This window comes from Choristoneura fumiferana, chromosome 15 (genome assembly GCF_025370935.1).
Source record: "Choristoneura fumiferana chromosome 15, NRCan_CFum_1, whole genome shotgun sequence".
NCBI lineage: Eukaryota > Metazoa > Arthropoda > Insecta > Lepidoptera > Tortricidae > Choristoneura > Choristoneura fumiferana.
This window is the reverse complement of record NC_133486.1, coordinates 4,634,709-4,655,172: the sequence shown is the minus strand read 5'-3', so window position 1 is coordinate 4,655,172 and position 20,464 is coordinate 4,634,709. Positions and strand designations below refer to the sequence as shown.

The 20,464-nt window shown below is 35.6% G+C and overlaps 1 protein-coding gene across 9 annotated transcripts in view; it reads left to right on the top strand.

Annotated features, from left to right (window-relative positions):
* Positions 1–20,464, top strand: part of LOC141435723 (uncharacterized) — a 186,822-nt gene that overhangs the window by 108,568 nt on the left and 57,790 nt on the right. For 3 of the 9 annotated variants that reach the window (XM_074098481.1, XM_074098482.1, XM_074098484.1), the window contains one exon: positions 736–769. The exons of 2 other annotated variants lie outside the window; for them this stretch is intronic. The gene's annotated coding sequence lies outside the window, so the exon portion shown is untranslated. Of the gene's footprint in view, positions 1–735; positions 786–11,459; positions 11,534–11,769; positions 11,798–20,464 lie in introns of those variants that run through there. 4 more of the 9 variants (XM_074098477.1, XM_074098479.1, XM_074098480.1 and 1 more) reach the window with 2 other exon arrangements.

Here is a 20,464-nt window from a genome sequence, read left to right as displayed (position 1 = left end):
CGACTAAATTGGCGGCTACTGATACTTAATCAAATGTCCGCGTAATTCATGGCAAAATAACTGCCCGATTAAAAGCCAAATGTCATTTTGGGATGCCTATTTTAATCATTATTTACTGTTTAGTAGAAGAATAGAAGTCTTGCCTTATTTTGCTTAGATCATGTGATTCCTCTGCGTTGGTAATAAAGTATATAATAAATAATCGTACAAGTTATAAATGCGAAAGTTTGTGAATGTAACGACTGGATGGATTTGGATGAAAATTTATGTGTAAATAGCTGATCGTCTGGACACATAGACTACTTTTTATCCCAATAGTTCTACTCCTACGGGATCCGTATGTAAAAACTCAAATTTTTAACCACTACCATCGAATATGGTGGTATTCGTCATACAGTCAACGTCATAAATAAGTGATCACTTGTGTACCTTGTCATTTTAACGTCATGTTTGAAAAGCCATACGAAATTGTTTACAGACTGAAAGCGACAAGGTACGAAAGTGATCACCTAAATGTCGACAACGACGTGAATTTTGGTAAGTTCCACTCATTGATAAATTTTAAGTGACATATACATATTTCTGATGCCGTCTCGATTTATTTTGTCCGAAAAAAATACACCTAATAAAATTAATCAAAGAGTGGTATAACAGGCCTTATGAGAAAGATAGAAGCTAAGCGGAAACGTAGGAAAACCATGGCCATGAAATTAAATATCTGTTTCATCTTTTCAGGTAGCGAGCCGACAGTGAAGACTAATTTCTGAAGGTTCTACGTTTTTAATGTATGTTCTATCCTATTTATACTAATATTAATCACACTATTATTGTAAGTGTGACAGTTTGTAAGTATGTTTGTTTGTTACCTCTTCACGTCTAAACCTCTAAACCGATTTAGATGAAATTCGGTATGCAAATAGTTTGAATCCCGAGGAAGGACATAGGATAGTTTTTATCCCGGAAAATTTCATTGCCTATTTCCCGCGGGATAGCGATAAACGAATTCTAAGCGGACAGCGTCGCGGGGAACAGCTAGTGTTATATATGTGTGCTCTTACTCGATATACCGAAAGTTATAGCTATGTATTATAGCTGTAGTTATAGCGAATTGCTTTGTCTAGAGGCATGAATTTTTCAATCTTACCTACGAAGACAACTTAAATGCGGATTAAATTTTTTTGGGGATTCCCGTGTATTTTTTTTTTTTATTATTCGACTGGATGGCAAACGAGCAAGTGGGTCACCTCATGGTAAGAGATTACCACCGCCCATAGACACCTGCAACACCAGGGCGATTGCAGATGCGTTGCCAACCTAGAGGCCTAAGATGGGATACCTCAAGTGCCAGTAATTTCACCGGCTGTCTTACTCTCCACGCCGAAACACAACAATGCAAGCACTGCTATTTCACGGCAGGATTAGCGAGCAAGATGGTGGTAGCAATCCGGGCGGACCTTGCACAAGGTCCCCACCTGCAAATTCGAATGTGAATTCCGTAAAATCTCAGAATTTCAATTTTAATGTCAGATAAAATAGTCCTCGTGAACGAAATCAGCAGTCAAGTTTAAAATAAGGTAGAAAAAAACTGAAATAAGGTAAACGTACTAGTGCTCGTCGCTGTCCCAATAGTTGGCATCTTTAATCTTATGTCATTAGCAATAGAGGTGACAGCAGGGTGTCGTCTATTGGGCATTAGCGTACCGAGCACTGGGACGTATACCTTAATAATATTTTTTACGTGTTTTTATCTTATCTACAATACAATTTATGACTTTTTGTACAGGCTAGTATTTATCCTTGCCGCAATTAGTTTTTCTTCGCCTAATAAATCAAAAGCATAACGACCGTGATGAATAATCATGGATCTAATCATGACTGGTGCCAACAAATCGGTTCCCAAGCTAGCAGGTGTACAACGGACAGACATACATTATAAACACATAACTCTACCGGTAGGTGATGAATATATTCATGGGGCATGTCACAACTAAGGCAATGTAGTCGGTTTTGAATTGCTATCGGTTTCGCTTTCATTTGACAACTGAATAACCTATCTAGTAGTTCTTGTTTATATGGTTCCATCGACATGTCTTGGTCTCACTAATATTGAGGTTAAAAAAACGTTATTAATTTTCATCTACTAATTAAATAAGAACCAGTTTGTAACTGTATTATTTAATAATTTTTTCAAAAATTGATCGAGCTGTAATTTTCAATTATACGAGTACGTAAGTAGTAGTAATAATCGTATACCTTTACTTGCCCGAATTTCATTTGCCCTAACTTTACTTGCCATACCAACGTTAGCCATAAAATATATATATAGAACCGTGCTGTTTTGTTGTAAGCCGGAGGCCGGAGGTTGGCGCCTGCTTTCAGATACAAGGAAGCGTCAAAGTTCGCATACTCTTCGCTATTCATACCGTAATTTTTGTCCGAATCATCGTTTGTCATAATTTTTTTTCCCACTGAAACCTTAGATTTTTCTGAATCTTTTAAATGGCCATCCTATAGAAAACTAAAGGTTAGGTTAGGTTTGTTTTATAACAACTCTGAACAATTATTGGATTTAGAAAAAAAAAGAGTTATGACAAACGATCATTCTGACAAACATTACATTCGGACTTTCAATAAGTATGCGAGACGATATGGACCCCTCATAATAATTATAAATGATAATGCGAACGCGTTCGAAACGCTTTGGTGAGTCAGAATACACTAAACTCCAATTCAATAGAATCTGACAATCCTGTAGACACTTCCAGCCTACTAATATAAACACCGGGCTGCCTAAGGCTTTGTGATGTGACTATTATTCTTTTTTGATTCCTTTTAGATGATAATTGCAACAACAGGGACATATATAATCAAGTGTGCCCACGATAGGGTGTCTTAAATATGTAGAAAATTGACAGATTCTATTGAATTGTACTTTAGATGCTATGGGCTGTCTCGTATGGATGATAGCGTATTCTTACACGTAATAAGTACATTAGTGTACAAGCAGAGTTGTTAATGAATTTGTCGCAATCTCGATAGAAATGACACTTCACTGGTAATTTAATTGAATTTATGATTTAGAGTTTGCATTTTTCAAAGAATTTTAGTCAGTTTACTTTTGCTTAATTTGAGACCTTTACTCGATAGTGTATAATTATAAAAGCAATAAAAAACCAGACACGATGTACACACGAAACTGAAGGGCAAATACCTGTATACTTAACCTGTATTGTAATGTACAGTCGCCATAAGATATTTATAAGCGGCTATATGATCAAAAAATATCGAAACATGAACTCTAATACCTTAATAATGAGTGCATGTTCCGATATTTTTGGCCACCTTGGCCGCTCCGAAATATCTAATGGCGACCGTAAAGTCTCCTGCATTTAGGGCTGCCATCTCTAAAATTTGGCTACCAGGACAAGACGCGTGAAAAACCCGGATTTTGGAGCCCAAAACCCGGACATGTGAACAGATTTAGGTTTTTATTAAACTTGGTCAGTAGGTATAATAAAATATAGGCCAATCAAATAAGATCCTTATCAAACGATTTACAGCTTGCTGGAAATTAATTCTTCGAAAAATTGTAATTGCATTGGTCTAAAAATTAAAAATATTTTTAAACCCGGACTACAAATAAAACCCCGCCCGGACGCTCCCCGGACGCCCTCTAAACTAGGACAAATCCGGGGAAACCCGGACGGATGGCAGCCCTACCTGCATTAATATCTGCCACAGCGGAGCATGCAAAAATATCTGATACATCCTGAGCCGTATCAGATATTTATGCACGCTTTAATGTGTCAGATATAGATGCTTGTGAATGTACTAAGCAGAGTGGTAACTAGTAGGTAAGTAATTACCTATTAAGGTACCTTCCTATATAAAATAGTTACATTCTGACCTGACAAACGACTGATTTTACGCAGCAATAAGAATTTCAATTAATACATTTTTCATATAAAAGTAATTCAAAATGGTTCACTCGTTTGAAACCACCTTCACGGAAACATTTTTCGCTCCAAAGGTTTATGTAAAATCGGTATATATTACTTTTAAATGTAGCACGCGCCTTTTTGGTTTAAGCACATAAATACGTCAGTCAGTCATGTTGTATGTAAGGAATAATGAAACAAATGCTTAGTTAGGTCGTAAATATTATTGATTTATAATACAAGGTAAATATCTGGAGCATTTACCTTTATAAGTGGAACCTTAACCTAAGTATAAAAATATGTAATTTAACGACATTTTTGTAGGTTATTTTGTTTCGGTCAAATTTTCCAGGTCTTGTTTCCCCTACTGCCAGTGATCGGATTGATTTCAAATTCATCCATTGCTGGATATTTTTTTAATATTTATCTATTGATTCGTATCACTCTCTATAACTGGTTGCTCACTGTTTTTATAATCTAAAAATAGTATCTAAGTATTATACCTAGTTAAGATGGGTTTTTGAAGTCTTTTTGTATTTTTTATTCCAACTCCATATGTTACTTTTACGGTCATCCCGTAAATTCCATATCGAAAATTCAAACTGAAACATAGAAACTAGAAAAAAGAGACCAGCGTTGGGAATCGAACCCAGGTCCTCAGCATTCCGTGCTGCGTGCTATACCCTAACACTACCACTGGACAGGAGTTGGGTTCAATTCCCAGCGCTGGTCTCTTTTTCGGGTTTTTCTGTTCATCTATGTTTTAGTTTGTATTTTCGATATTATACCTAGTACAAATAAGATGTCTTGTATAGAGTCAACATGTTAGGCCGTGAACATGGCCTAACATGATGACTCTAACCGTGACCTGTTGTTGGCTGCAGATTGTGGAACATAATCAGTCAGGCAGCAGTCGACGAATGCTGTGAAATTCTAAATCTAGGCCAATTTACAAATATTTGAGTCCAATCACTTCGGCAATATTCTATTAATTAAATATGGTAAAGGTATGAATATTATGTCACACTTTGATCAAGTTAAGATTGATTTATTGAGATTAGAACATTGCGCTAGTTGTCTCGGTGAATACTCGTGTACGAGCGGTTCGAAGCCTTATAAGATAACCTAACCAACAAAGTTGGAAAACCCCCGACTTTGTCACTTCAAAGTTCAATATCTCAAAAACGGCTGAACCGATTTTGATGAAACATGTCTACGAACCATTGCTAGGAAACCTGCTTTCAAATAAAAAAACCGCATTCAAATCAGTCCACCCGTTTAAGAGCTACGGTTCCACAGACAGACACACATAGCGGTCAAAATTATAACACCCTTATTGAAAATACAAACTGAGACATGGATGCACAGAAAAACCAGAAACAAAAAAAAGTTACAAATTTGGAGTTGAAATAAAAAATACAAAAAGACTCCAAAAACCAATCATATAACACCCTTCTTTTTGCGTCGGGGGTTAAAAAAAGGGAGAATAATTTTATTAAAAACTTAAAAGTATTCAGCCACATGTTTTTGTTAAAATAATATAGCCCTGTGACAGACAGACGGATAACAGAGTGAACAGTCTTAATAATAGAATTCCGTGGGCGCCCTTTGGGTACGGAACCCTGAAATGACACAATCTTGTTTAAATAGAACACTCTATACTAATTGACATCTACAGGGTGTGTGACACAGCTCGCTCGATATTCAATAGAAAAATCATTAAAATTCATTAGATGAAGTTAAACTTGTCGTATTCGTTGAAACACTTGAATAATCTCATTTGATTTGTACGTGCTTTATGTACTAACAAACGCCAATTAGGTTAGATCTCTCTTGTCAAAACAACTACTCCGAATTAAAGGTCCATTTAAAATGGACTTGCAATCGACCATTATGACGGGAACTCTAAGATGAAGTAGATGATAAAGCGGAAGAGTTCCGACATAAATGGTCAGTATGACAGGACAGGCGTTACAGTCAGACTGGACAAGCAAACTTTACCTTTTTAACATGTACTCGTAAATGGTGGTCTTGTTATCTAGTTTTATTATTCATAGATAAGTTTTTAATACTAGTGGATTGAAAATTAGTTCAAATGACGAAATTAACTTGTTTTTTTTATTATTATAAGGAGGGGGAAAACGAGCATGCGGGTGATGGGAAGTAATCACCGCCTCCCATGGACACCTGTCAACACGAGGGGTATCACAGGTGCGTTGCCGGCCCTTTAAGAGACTGATAGGCTCGTTTTTTAAAGATCCCTAAGTTGTACCGCTCCGGAAACACCGTCCCAGGAAGCTGGTTCCATACTTTAGTCGTGCGTGGAAAAAAGTTTCGCTCAAAGCGGACGGTGCTGGATTGCCAATCATCAAGGTGGTGAGAATGAAAAGACTGACGCCTGCGCGAAGTACGGTAGGGAAACCTAGCTGCAGGCAACGATCCGAATAGTTATTCGTCTTGTATGACCATTTATCATTTCACGATGTGCAAGTTCAATGGTAATGGCTAGGCCACATCGCTCGAAGAACAGATAACCTTTGGGAAGAAGTCTTCGAGTGGAGACCGACCACTAACAGGAAGAGGAAGCGTTGGCAACTTGGCGAGCTTTCCACTAAGCGGACTGACGACATAGCGAGACTAGCGGTGGTGGATGCAAGTGGCGAATTGTCGTTCATTGTGGCGTTCTAAGGGGGAAGGGAAGGGGGTAAAAAATGCAATCCTTATAATTTCACTATGTCCGTTTGTCCGTCCGTTCTACCTTTAAGACTCTTAGTTCTAGAAACCTATAGATAAATTGGCTGTAAGTACACAAAAGTTACCGATAAAACAAAATCATAAAAAAATCTAGGCAAGGAAGAATTTTAGATGTTATCGTTTCTATTTATACTTACAGCACTTTCGGAAATACTTTCGAGTAATTGTAACAGACTCATTTATTGAACACCATAAAATACCATAAGTTTACACAAAGACCAAATACAGATGTGGAGAACAATGTTTTCCCATCGTATTTTGTCGGAAAAATTCGTATTTATCTTGTTTTCTAAATAAGATTCTTTCTCGAAAATATAAAGTGAAATCGAAAGCGCGAATCGCGGAGCTCCTATTCCGCTCAGTTGAGGCGCTTTGCGCCTTGACGCAATACTAACCTAACCTATTGAATATGAATTATCAAAAATATTTGGTTTGGTTATGTTAGAACTGTGACCCCAACAACGCACGAGCCGAGCGAGCGAAGCGAGCGTGCCGCGGCAGCGGCCGGCGAGTGTTAAAAATGACTAGATTATCTAAAATAAATGCTATTAAGGGAAAGGAGCAATAAATAAAGCAGATTTGTACGTACGATATTTTAATTTTCGACATTCAAATATGATGACATTTACAACTTAGTAAGTATTTGGTTATCGATATTTTTACTCATTCGATATTTTAATCAAACGACATTTCAATCTTAGACATTTTGACCATAGGTGTAACAACTTTTGATGTTGTGATACAATCGATATTTTAATTTTAGATATTTTGAACATCGACATTTTAACCGTAGGTATTTTAATTTTCGATATTCAAATATGTAACCCTAGATCCTTTGTTCAATAATACATATAAAAAACTCATTCATTACCTAGAAATATATTCACTAGCATTAAGCAAGTTGCTTTTAGAACAAATACCATTGTTTCTATAAATAGTTGAATACCAATACCATTACCATCATTGAAGATTCCATAAGAACGAAACGATTCTTAATTGATCATTATTTAAATGCTTAAGTAATTAAAACTTCAGTAAGCAGCTGGTATTTATGGACAGACTACTGTTTCACTGTATTAACTAACAGTTAAGTCAATCTTTAAATATGTGAAAGAATTTCTCGGCGTCTTCAAAAGACTGCCAAAGAAGTGCTTTACGGCAAAAACTGTATGTTACTTTGTAAAGTTTAGCAAAGAAATATTGCGCTCACATTGAAGGTTTCAGGTTTTCAGTTATTTATTTAACACCTTATACCTATAAGGTAAAGACTTTATAACAAAGCTCCACTACCTTTAATTGCTCAAAAAATAGATCGGTGCCGAAATGATGCTCCTAAAAATATTGCATTATTAATCATAAAGCAATTTTAAAAACAATTTCCTGAAAAAAAAATAGATTATTTAGTTCAGTAGTGTCATAATGTGTGGATGTTTCAAACAAAAGTAGACATGCAAGTGCTAGATGTGATAGCATGGTATCAGCCACTGGGTAATATCGAGTCGAAGGGTCGAACACTGGGACACGTAAAGACTAAATCGATTGTTTTTCCAGCAATTGACGCAAGTTAAAGTTAATTTCATTCCAATTACGAAAAAACTTTCAGGTTAATAAAAACCGTTGCAGCGTTTATTTTTCTATTCAAATTTTGCTGTCATGCCGGCTATTGTGCTTTGTACTTGTACACTCGGTCGCGTTTTACCGCACTGCGCTTGCCGCGTCATTTTGTCACATATTATGTTAAAGCTTTCACTGTACGTGTCAATGCATGCATAAAATATCATGCGAATATACGCGATAAAAAAACCATAACGTGTCCCACGAAACGGGTCTACTACTTGAACCCTTGACCATAGATTAGATAGTTAATACAACAGATACGGCACTGGAGTTTGAAAGCTATATATTCACCTTTTATTTGAGTGGCAACTGCCAAAGTGAATAGAACTCTAAGTACGTGCGAATTTCAGCAGTGACAAAATACCTGCATCATCCCTTCGCCTTAGTACATGTACATATGAAGGGTCCAAGGAAATAACATGTCTAGTCACTTTTTTTGAAAATGAGATTTTAATGCCAAAATGTAGACCAACAGTGGTGTAGCGGTATACCACGCGGTACGGAATACCGAGAAATTGGGTTTGATTCCCAGTGCTGGTCTTATTTTTCTGGTTTTTCTGTGCATCTATATTTCAGTTTGTATTTTCAATTTAGGTTTTACGGGATGACCGTAAAAGTAGAAATTTGGTATTGAAATAAAAAAATTACAAAAAGATTCCAAAAACCCAATCCAAAATGTAGAGCTCAAAAAGTACTATGACTTACCATTGAATTAAATAATCTGAAAACAACATAAAATATTTTTTTTTTCACTTTTGAATAAATGGTAACCATAGTAACCAGTAGTAGTGATGACTAACTTTCAAACCGCTATAACTCAAAAAGTTGCTTAGGTGACTAGACACGTTCTTTCCGTGGACCCTTCATATTATTATAGAGTTTAGGTATATACTATATACAGAGACATACCGTAAGGAGTGAAGCACTGACTTAGCTGCTCACAGGATAAGAGGTTATGACTGTCGTCATCCACTTACCAATACTATATATAATGTACCTACTTATATGAATTAATGTTTTTCAAGTTGTTTTTTTATTCAATTTAACGAAAAGCGCTACAAAATATTTGGAAAAAACACATTTTTTCGTAATTATTATTAAAAAGAACTTGATTATTTTTCATGTTACGCTTTCTTAAACCATGATGTTATCGAACCAAACAAAGCTAAAGCTATTTATAACTTAACCTATTGTCCGACACGCAAAGTAACATGAAATCTAGAAATGTCTTTAGGTTGTACAAAACAAAACTAATGACACGTAAGTAGCTACTAACGCATTGTTAATTACAAGTTGTCGATAATTGTAGAATGAAAACAGTACCATCATTATTATGTGGCAAGACTACCTTCACACGTCAGCTTTACCTAGGTCTGTCTTGAGTCATATCTATACTTAGATAGTTGACTACACTGTATCTAAAACGATAAACAACTGACAGATCTGACTTAAGTCACAATAATTTTGATTTTGTCTAATTTGAGTAACAATATAATTGACTGCACTGTATCTAGCACGAAATTTATCATAACAACACTGCAGGTCTGACTTGAGTAACATATCTGACTACACTGTATCTAGCACGATATTTATCATAACAACTGCAGTTCTGAATTGAGTTACAATATAATTGACTACACTACACTTTATCTAGCATGATATTTATCATGACAGCTGTAGATCTGACTTGTGTAACATATCTGACTACACTGTATCTAGCACGATATTTATCATAACAACTGCAGGTCTGACTTGAGTAACAATACTGTATCTAGCACGATATTTATCATTACAATTGTAGGTCTCACTTGAGTAAGAATATACTTAGTTGACTACACTGTATCTAGCACCATAATTTATCATAACAACTGCAGGTCTGACTTGAGTAACAATATAATTGATTACACTGTATCTAGCACGATATATATCATAACAACTGCAGGTCTGACTTGAGTAACATTATAGTTGATTACACTGTATCTAGCACGATATATATCATAACAACTGCAGGTCTGACTTAAGTAAGAATATACCTAGTTGGCTACACTGTATCTAGCACGATATTTATCATAGAAACTGCAGGTCTGACTTGAGTAACAATATAGTTGACTACACTGTATATAGCACATATTTATCATAACAACTGCAAGTCTGATTTGAGTAACATTATAGTTGATTTTAATACTACACTCGTTTTTCCAGCACGATATTTATCGTAACAACTGCAAGTCTGACTTAGGTAACAATATAGTCGACTATGCTCTATCTAGCTTGGCAGTTATTTATAACTAGTTGTTGCCCGCGACTTTGTGTGTGAAGAATCGCGCGCTTTCGGCGGAGCTGAGCTCCATCTTACATTATACTGCATTTTAAGATACGCTTCAAATAATATGGGGAAACAATCATTGCTCGGTTTACTATTTATCAAGATCATTGTAGTAAATTGATCTTGAGTGAACGGTTGAGTGAACAAGTTTCGAATCCATAGGAATAAAAAAAATTTATTACAAGAAACAACACATACTATGGGTTTAAAAATATCTGTTTGTACATTAGGCTAGGCCTGTATCGTGGTGACCGGATTCCGAATCATAGGATCCATCCATTATTAACACCACTAAGATGCCAGCCAGTTGAAGACTTTTAGCTTCAGGTTTAGGACCATGAGGACAGAGCTGTTCGATCATCAAAGACTAAAGAACAAGAGCCACGATGTTGCGTGACCTCTGCTGACTCCAAAGGGAAACTTATGGAATTTTATCTTGAGTTACTCGTAAAGTCTGTTAATCATTACCCTAGGTGTCACGATACAATTTATCAGGGAGTCAATTTCATTGATTTTTTTACAGAAAAATAACACCTTACCAAACCATAAATCATGATCCACAATGGACTGAAAAACCTGAATACCCCGATTCTAACTACCAAGATGACTTTCCCAAACTATCACCCACAATCCATCATGGTGTACTACATAATTAATATCTTTGGAATCACGCGCCTTGGCAATTTGCTTCAACATGAACCTTTATCAACCATCATTGAAATAGTTTAGGGGTAAGGGGGTAGGAAAAATCAATAGGCCCAACCCCACTGGTGGTGCGCAGGCGTGGGGTGCGGCTGGTGGCGGTGGGATGTACGGTGGTGGGACTCGTGGAGTCCACCACGCCGCATTTGTGGTTCCACTGACAAGATGGATGGACGTGTGGCTTTCGAACCACCATGTAAGTAGATGGTAGTTTGATATCCTGATGGAGTTGGGTTAGTGGGGTAGGAATGGGTTGCGTAAGCTCAAGCGCAGAAAGACGTAGTGGTTACGTAATTTAACGAAAGATGTGGTTTAATTTTTGTGCCCGAAAGTTTTTTTTTTTTAAATTTTTAGTTACCCGCTTTTGTTATGTGTCTATGAAAGCGATTTAGTTAGTAAAAGTTGAATTAAAACGTTCTTGTCAACTTGCAGAACGCGGAAGACGCTGCGCCAAAATGTGGTAAGAGGAGTTTTTGAATTTTTGAGAAAGGCTTTTTTATTTTTTGGTTGGACACATTAGAAGCACGCAGTTATGACGTGTACCGTTTCTATGTACATTTTGTTGAATAAACATGCTTTACAAACACGCTATTTGTTTTATGCCTCACCTATCCGTTTTACACCATTAAGGTGGCATGGGACGCCATTTTTAATTAATTTATACAGTGTTTTCATTAACACCCTAATACAGGGGATGTCCCAGTTGAAATGAAGCATTTTGATGTACGAAAAGGGGTAGAGATTATGAGTGAGTTAAAACGTTAAAAGGCTAATGTTGACAATCAAATTGGATTAGGAATTTATTTATTTTCTGAGCACAAGTCATTGCCGTTAGCACAAATTTTAAGGAAATCATATTTTAGAATTAAAATATATTGCACTTAAAATAAATATGACGGGACCAGTATTCCTTTATTTGATTTTTGAAACTGTCACGTTATATATTAATATTTTATTTCTTACTGATTCTTGTAAGTGTAAATTTTTGCATTATCATATGAATATTGGTATATTTAAAACTTTAAGTAATTTTATTATCTACGTATACCTTTTTAATTAATTATAATACTTTGGATTTATAATAACTAAGAAAAAAAACACATTTTACTTTTAATAAATTTTGTAATCTACTAAGTATATTCTTATGGCTTTACGGTAGGTACCTACATAAAAGATTTTTACCATAAAAGTTTTGTTGCCTAGAAAAACCTCCTCCTTACATTAAAGTTAACATGAAATTCCTTGTAGAAATTATGCGCTTTTAAACCCTTACAATAATACCCATCAGGCGCAGTCTTCTGAGTACTTAATTAACCTTTTAGGATAATCCCCAGCCGCGCCTTAACGTGCTCAAACAATGTAACTTGATAAGTGAGCGGAACACTTCTCAAATTCGGTAGTTTCTCCATATTGGATGGCAAATATTTCCTAATTGTATAATGTTACTTCATTAATATTGGGTTGATATTGATAAATACTTGATTAGGTATAATCACTTTTTTATTTTTTTAACCTGAGATTTGATTTTTTATAAATAAATCGAAGAACATGTTTAATAGTAAAAATAAGCTAACCCAAATTTCAAAATATACTCCCCGGCACAAAATTTCGCCCACTACATACCAAATTACCTGTTACTGCATTGCAACGATATTTTAAATAAAATTGGTCCTCTTTAAGTGTCAAAATCTATCTAACAAATTATGTTATCATGCGATCATAAAAATATCTAGCAAGCTGTCAGCACTGTTCATTAATAATGTAACGTTTAACACAACAGAAGTTATATAAAAGATCAAGTTTTAGATCGAGTTTGAAATTGACCCAGTTTTTGCAAAAAAACTGAGTTGTGGCTTTGCTACAAGCGGTCGCTGGAGATGTTTTATTCATGCAGGAAATGCCTTGACCAACTAACTTTGTCTTGGAAACATGGGTAATCTTAACGTATAGAAGTCATGTTTTGCGGTAGTAGGCTAGAGAAAACTGGTAGGTAATGCGGTAGGTTTAATAGTAGAGATGACGAGCTTACTATGTTAGTTAGGTGTATGTGAGTTTTAATTGTAGCTTAATTGGAAATATTTTAAAAACTCGTAAGAACCTATAAAACAGCATGACTATCGAGAGGTTACAGGACCAGCAGACCCGTATAAGTAATATAATTTTATGAAAACAATCATATATTGGTGTTAAAATCTCATCGAATGTTTTTGCATTTCAGCAGAGATAGAAACTTACGAAACCATATAAAATATTAAGAACCGATATCAAAGTTATCATTTCTCTTGTCTTCTTCCGTTGCTAGATGACCATTTTGAATTTTTATTTCATGACAGCTTAATCTATTTCTTTAATAATTTTTCTTCGCAAGTGTAACTTTATCTTGTTTTTAATTAGTTTCTTTTATCAACTGCTTGAATCCTTTAACTCCTCGAGGTGCACTGGGTCCTAACTTCCGGTCACCAGTTTAGTTAGGTACTCGATTTACGAAGTTACTAAAAATCTGTAACTGATTGTTTTATTTAATGTTGGTGATGATGATGATCATTAAACGAATACAGTAACTGCTATGTTTTTTACTGTCGTTACAAACTTCTATATAGCAACTTTACCCGTATGAGATGGTTTTTATCCGTACCAATATTCTGAAATACCTAAAATTTCTAAAAGTAACATTTCGTGTGCTCTGCCTACCCCATTTGGGAACACAGGCGTGATGTTTGTGTGTGTGTGTGCAATATTCTGAATAGGTAAGTTTTTCTTCTCCAGTTAGAGTTAGCTTTTCGGTTTTAAATATATTTATAACACCTTATATGTCTTCATCATCTGTACTATCAACGCTTACAACAATTTGGTCGTCTCGCTGATATTTATTATTCCTACTCATGAAATAACTTGGCCTAACGACTTTGACCAAAACGGTTGAGTGGTAAGACTTTCGTCTTGCGTCGTATATTTTTTAATACTAACAAATCAAAGTTCACAAATTCACATACGTTCGTAAATTACAAAGCTAATGATAAAATATGACTTATAGTTACAACTTTCTAAAATAAAGGGCCAGTTTCGTTACTCATTGATAAATTCCGTCTGACAAAATGTGATGCTGTCTCTCTTTATTCAGACAAATCAAACAGAAACGGCATCACGGATATCTGTCAGATAAATTTTATCAATGGGTGGTGAAACTGGCTCTCAGTCTTTCACAAAGTTCAAAACCGGCCAAGAGCGTGTCGGACACGCCTTGGATAGGGTTCCGTAGCCATTACGGAAAAAATTAAGTAATATTTTTCTAAGGATTTCGTGTTTTGTACGGAATATTCCAAGTTTAGGTATATTTTATACCTTAGGCTGCTATTTACTCTTAAACTACTAATAATTCTCAAGAAAACTTAACCGTTATAGTTTTCTTTGTAAGTTTAATATACTTACTATAATCCTGATTTTTTTCAAATTTTTCCACCCACCGGTTTAGATTTTAGATACCTATTCTAATGAAAATTTGCACTTTAAAGTTGAATATTTTGCAAACAAATCACTGAATCGAAAAATCGTTTTAGCAACCCCCTAATGGTTTTAAAAGACCTATAACGATACCCCACACTACAACGTTGGATGAGAAAAAAAAATCGCCCCCACTTTTCGTCTATGGGAGGTACTCTAAAAAATTTTTTTTGGATTTTTTTTAATAAAACCACTTTGTCGGCATAGCTTAGATATATATTCGTGCAAAATTACAGCTTTTTAGCATTGATAGTCCCTGAGCAAAGCCGCGGAAGGACAGAGAGACAGACATGGCGAAACTATAAGGATTCCGTTTTTGCGATTTTGGCTACGGAACCCTAAAAATTGACATTGGACCGTAAAGTCGAACAGCATGTCAACATTGTAAAATTTAATGGCGGCGTGGGCGAGCGCGTGCCGCACGTGCGCATACGAATAGGGATGGGGTGAGTGTGAGGATGAAGACGAGAATGCGAATGAGGATTTATATTCGTCTCGTCAGTACAAGACCTGAAAAGTTGGGGTTTAGTAAGTGCGATATAATTTTTTTTTATTCGTCTGGATGGAAAACGAGCAAGTTGGTCTCCTGATGGTAAGAGATCACCACCGCCCATAAACATCTGCAACACCAGGGGTATTGCAGATGCGTTGCCAACCTAGAGGCCTAAGATGGGATACCTGAAGTGCCAGTAATTTCACCGGTTGTCTTACTCTCCACGCCAAAACACAACAGTGCAAGCACTGTTGCTTCACGGCAGGGTTAGCGAGCAAGATGGTGGTAGCAATCCGGGTGGACCTTGCACAAGGTCCTACCACCTGCAAATCATAAGTACATTTAGTGGGCTTTTAAGAAGCGAGCTAAACTGAACTGTCCGAGCTTTTACCAGGAGAATATAGGTCTGCATTAGTTGCATTACGATGTAAAGTATCTATCGCGAACACATTTGAGCGGAGTGTATTTGTATGAGAAGGAGAATGACAATTATGCAATGATGTGAGATGAGTATGTGTTTTGGGAAACCTATAAAACGGGTAATATGATATACATATCTAATTGTAACATAACGCTACCTAAAATGTTTTCTTTATTTAATTATTTAATCAAAATAATAGAATACAATTATCAGTTCAAGTTTGAATTTATTTAATAATTAAATTGGTGCTCTTTTAAGTGAAGAGGTCAAAGTTCACTTATCAATTACTATTTCTATTTTTGAACAAAACGTCAAAAATATTCACATACATTTTCATGTTACCAGTCCCAGCACTGTTAATTGATTGTATTTTTAATTTACGGTTGATTCCGATTCCACGGCGGCGCCCGCGGACTTTGACCCCCAGAAACAATTGACAATCGGCCCGGTAACGGTCTACCTAGTAGAATGTTTCCGCTGTATGCAATAAATCAGTAACAAATTTAAAAAATGTTTAGTATCTTCGTGTGTACAACAAGAACGAACATAAATAATAATATGTTGATTGTCTAAGCTCGTGTTAAAAAGGCTTGAGACTGAAAATGACAGTTTTGTACAAAAAAATATATATTATAGCTCCATCGATGATTCTTCCTTGAATTGTTGAATAAGTTTTGTTTGTTGGCTGTACTTGCATTGTCATCCAACTTAAAACATGTAGGTATATCAAAAATGTCAAGTCAATCCGACTATTGGATTAGAATGGGTTAGAATGGACTTGCAAGATTTGATCCAAAAACAATGGCGCTAGTATTATTTCACGAAAAACTTTTTCACGAACGACTTTATCACGAAAACTTTATCACGAAAAACTTTATCACGAATAGACTTTACCACTAAAGACTTTTTCACGAAAACTTTACCACTAAAGACTTTATCACGAAAACTTAATCACGAACAGACTATATCACGAAAAGACTTTACCACGAACAGACTATATCACGAAAAAACTTTACCACGAAAACTTAATCACGAACAGACTATATCACGAAAAGACTTTACCACGAATAGACTTTATCACGAAAAATGTTTGAAACTTCTTCACGCTGAAACGGCTGGAGGAATTTAGATGAAATTTGGCAAAAAGTTAGTTTATAATTTGGATTAAAACATAGAATACTTTTTATCCCGATATTCCCACGGGATAGGGATAAAATTTTGAAATAACAACCGCTAGGCTTAGATACATGAAATTTGGTATGTAGATAGTTGGACGTCTGGAATAACACGAAGATAACTTTTTGACCCGATATTCCCACGGGATATCCAGGGATAAAATCTCGAAATAACAACCACTGGGCTTAGAGCCATGAAATTTGGTATGTCGGTAGCTGGACTTCTGGAATAACACATAGGTTATTTTTCACTCCGATATTCCCACGGGATAGGGATAAAATTTCGAAATAACAACCGCTAGGCTTAGATACATGAAACTTGGTATGTAGATAGTTGGACGTCTGTAATAACACGTAGATAACTTTTTGACCCGATATTCCCACGGGATACCCAGGGATAAAATCTCAAAAAACCACCACTGGGCTTAGAGCCATGAAATTTGGTATGTAGGTAGCTGGACCTCTGGAATAACACATAGGTTATTTTTCACTCCGATATTCCCACGGGATAGGGATAAAAATTTCAAATAACAACCGCCAGGCTTAGATACATGAAATTTGGTATGTAGATAGTTGGACGTCTGGAATAACAAATAGATAACTTTTTGACCCGATTTTCCCACGGGATACCCAGGGATAAAATCCCAAAATAACAACCGCTGGGCGTAGAGCCCTGAAATTTAGTATGTAGGTAGCTGGACCTCTGGAATAAGTTACTTTTTATCCCGATATTCCCACGGGATAGGGATAAAATCTTCAATCATCAAACATACAAACACACACACTTTCACATTTATAATATTAGTATGGACTTATATGTGGCTGTTTATCTCACGCCTATATTCATTTTAGACGTGTATTATATTGTACGATATATGTATGTTTAGGTGTTTTTTTGTTGCGTTTTAATATTCTGAAATAAGGTTGCCTTGAAGAGACCGCTCTTAAGCGATAAGACTGCCTATTGCTTTTTTCTCTCATTGTACCTGTTTTCTGTATAGCTTACTATTTCTGGTGTACAATAAAGAGTAATTGTATTGTATAGGTAGGTGAGTTAAAATTAGTTTGAAATTAGTTAAAAAAAAAACAGTGAATTAGCGCATAATTAGTAGCCAGTACCAGAGACAATAGACTTTTAAATCAGCCCTAAAAAGCGCCTTCGTTATTTTGTTTGTGAAATTATAATGTGCAGATTAAAGTACCTACACGAGTAGAAAAAACGTATTAGAAGTTTACAAAGTAGGTAGGCTTTACAAGTTAACGAGTTAACTTGTAAAGCCTACCTACTTTGCTGATCTTTCCATCCGCCTGCAAAAACACGCATTTTTTTTTAAGTGAAAACAACGGTTTTTGAGACATCATTGCAGTTTTCCTATTGCCTTCTTCTTTTTTAGGGTTCCGTACCTAAAGGGTGCCAACGGGACCCTATTACTGAGACTCCGCTGTCTGTCTGTCTGTCGGCGGCCGAGTCGCCTAGCAACGGCTAGCTATGTCGTTTGAATATTTACCTACTTTTAGGTTTGCGATTTTAATGATGTTTTATAAAAGTTTCGATAGTACAAATAGTGAATGTCTAATTTATTCGTTTTTGTGCCAAATTTATGAACCACAAACCTCAATGAAGCCAACTTTAATAAAGCGCTCGTCAAATCCGCACTGTCATCACTATGTTTGCCTATTGTTTTTAACACTAGAAAAATCGAATCGCCCTTGACCAATTTTTGTTCTATATTTAGTTATGAATTGCTGTTTCGCAAATAAATTAATTTGAATTTGAAGATGAGCTCTGCTTGAGTTAGATGGATTTGTGTGATTTGTGTGTGTTCTTGCAGTATGAAGTTGGAGGAACTGCATGAACACACATTTCTTGCATAAACGTAGCTATCATAAAGGTTGCAGGTGATCAAAAGTAGGTAATTGTTTTAGTTCATCCGTTTTCTTTATGTAATACTTAGGTACATGTAATATCTAAATACATAATCCATACTAAATAGTGTTATTGACAACTTACATTGCGATTATTGATTAAAATTGCTTTTTTCTGTTACTAATCTATCTATTTCCTTTATTATCCGGGCTGCTATAAAAAAAAAACCTAACATCGAAGGCTAAGGCGGGAGCTACGCTCCGCTTCGCTCCCGCCTTAGCCTTCTGAACCTAACCTATCCGAGTCGCTTCTGCCCGAACCGTCTTGCTCGCTCGCTTCGCTCGCTCGTACAAATCAAGCAGCGCTTTCAGAAAGACCATCATTGCCAAGAAGAAGGCGCCGCAAGAAACTTGTGAAAACTGCATAATACATAAAAACTACAGTATTCAATTAAAGTAAAAATTACAAAATAATAATAGTAATAATACAGAGATGTATGGGGTCCATTAGTTACAAATCTATCCCGTGGGATTGTCCGGATAGATACTAGCGTATGTGTTATTCTAGACATCCAGCTACCTTCATACCAAATTCATGGTTCTAAGCGCAGCGGTTGTTATTTCGAAATTTTAACCCTATCCCATGGGAATATCGGAATAAAAAGTATTCTATGTTTTAAACCAGATTATAAACTAACTTTTTGCCAAATTTCATCCAAATCCCTCAAGCCGTTTCAGCGTGAAGAAGTTTCAAACATTTTTCGTGATAAAGTCTATTCGTGGTAAAGTCTTTTCGTGATATAGTCTGTTCGTGATAAAGTCTATTCGTGATATAGTTTTCGTGGTAAAGTTTTTTCGTGATAAAGTCTATTCGTGATATAGTCTATTCGTGATTTAGTTTTCGTGATAAAGTCGTTAGTGAAAAAGTTTTCGTGAAATAGTTTTCGTGATATGGTCTTTTCGTGATATAGTTCATTCGTGATAAAGTTTTTTCGTGATAAAGTCGTTCGTGAAAAAGTTTTCGTGAAAAAGTTTTTCGTGATTAAGTACTGACACGAAAAACAATAACAACAAAAAATAAAAAAGTTATATAATTTTGAATGACCGACTGTTGTAGTTTGAGCTACTTTTTAACAGAGTTCTAGACTAGAGTTGTCTTTTCCTGAGTTTTTCTAAATCAGCCGAGTTTTTGATTTTATTTTAATATTTTTTCCCTTGTTTTCTTTACCTTTCCTTTCCTTTTATGTCTAAAACTTAACGTGATATTTCAATCACTTTCCTCCATTCCACTTTGATTGACACAAGCACAAACAGCCTCAAGGCCGTTCTTTTATGTTCAACATAAACATAAATAACTCAATGTCCACCTTGTTTGTCATACACCTTTTATTGTTCAACATTTTGTAATCTTAATCTTGCTCTAGATCTAATTTAACCAAATTAGTTAGACCTCTGTGCGCTAGTGATTCTCAACTGAATATTATGAAGGAATGAACTTTGAAATGCAATTTGGAAGTCAGTTTACAATGGTTGTTATCTATCTGTTAACGAGGGCCCTGTCACTCAATATAGTTAACTATATAATTATTTTAATTTATGTTTGCTTAGTTCATAATTTGGTATATTATATTGCAAAATTGTTTAGGACAAAACGTGGAGAACAACAAACCG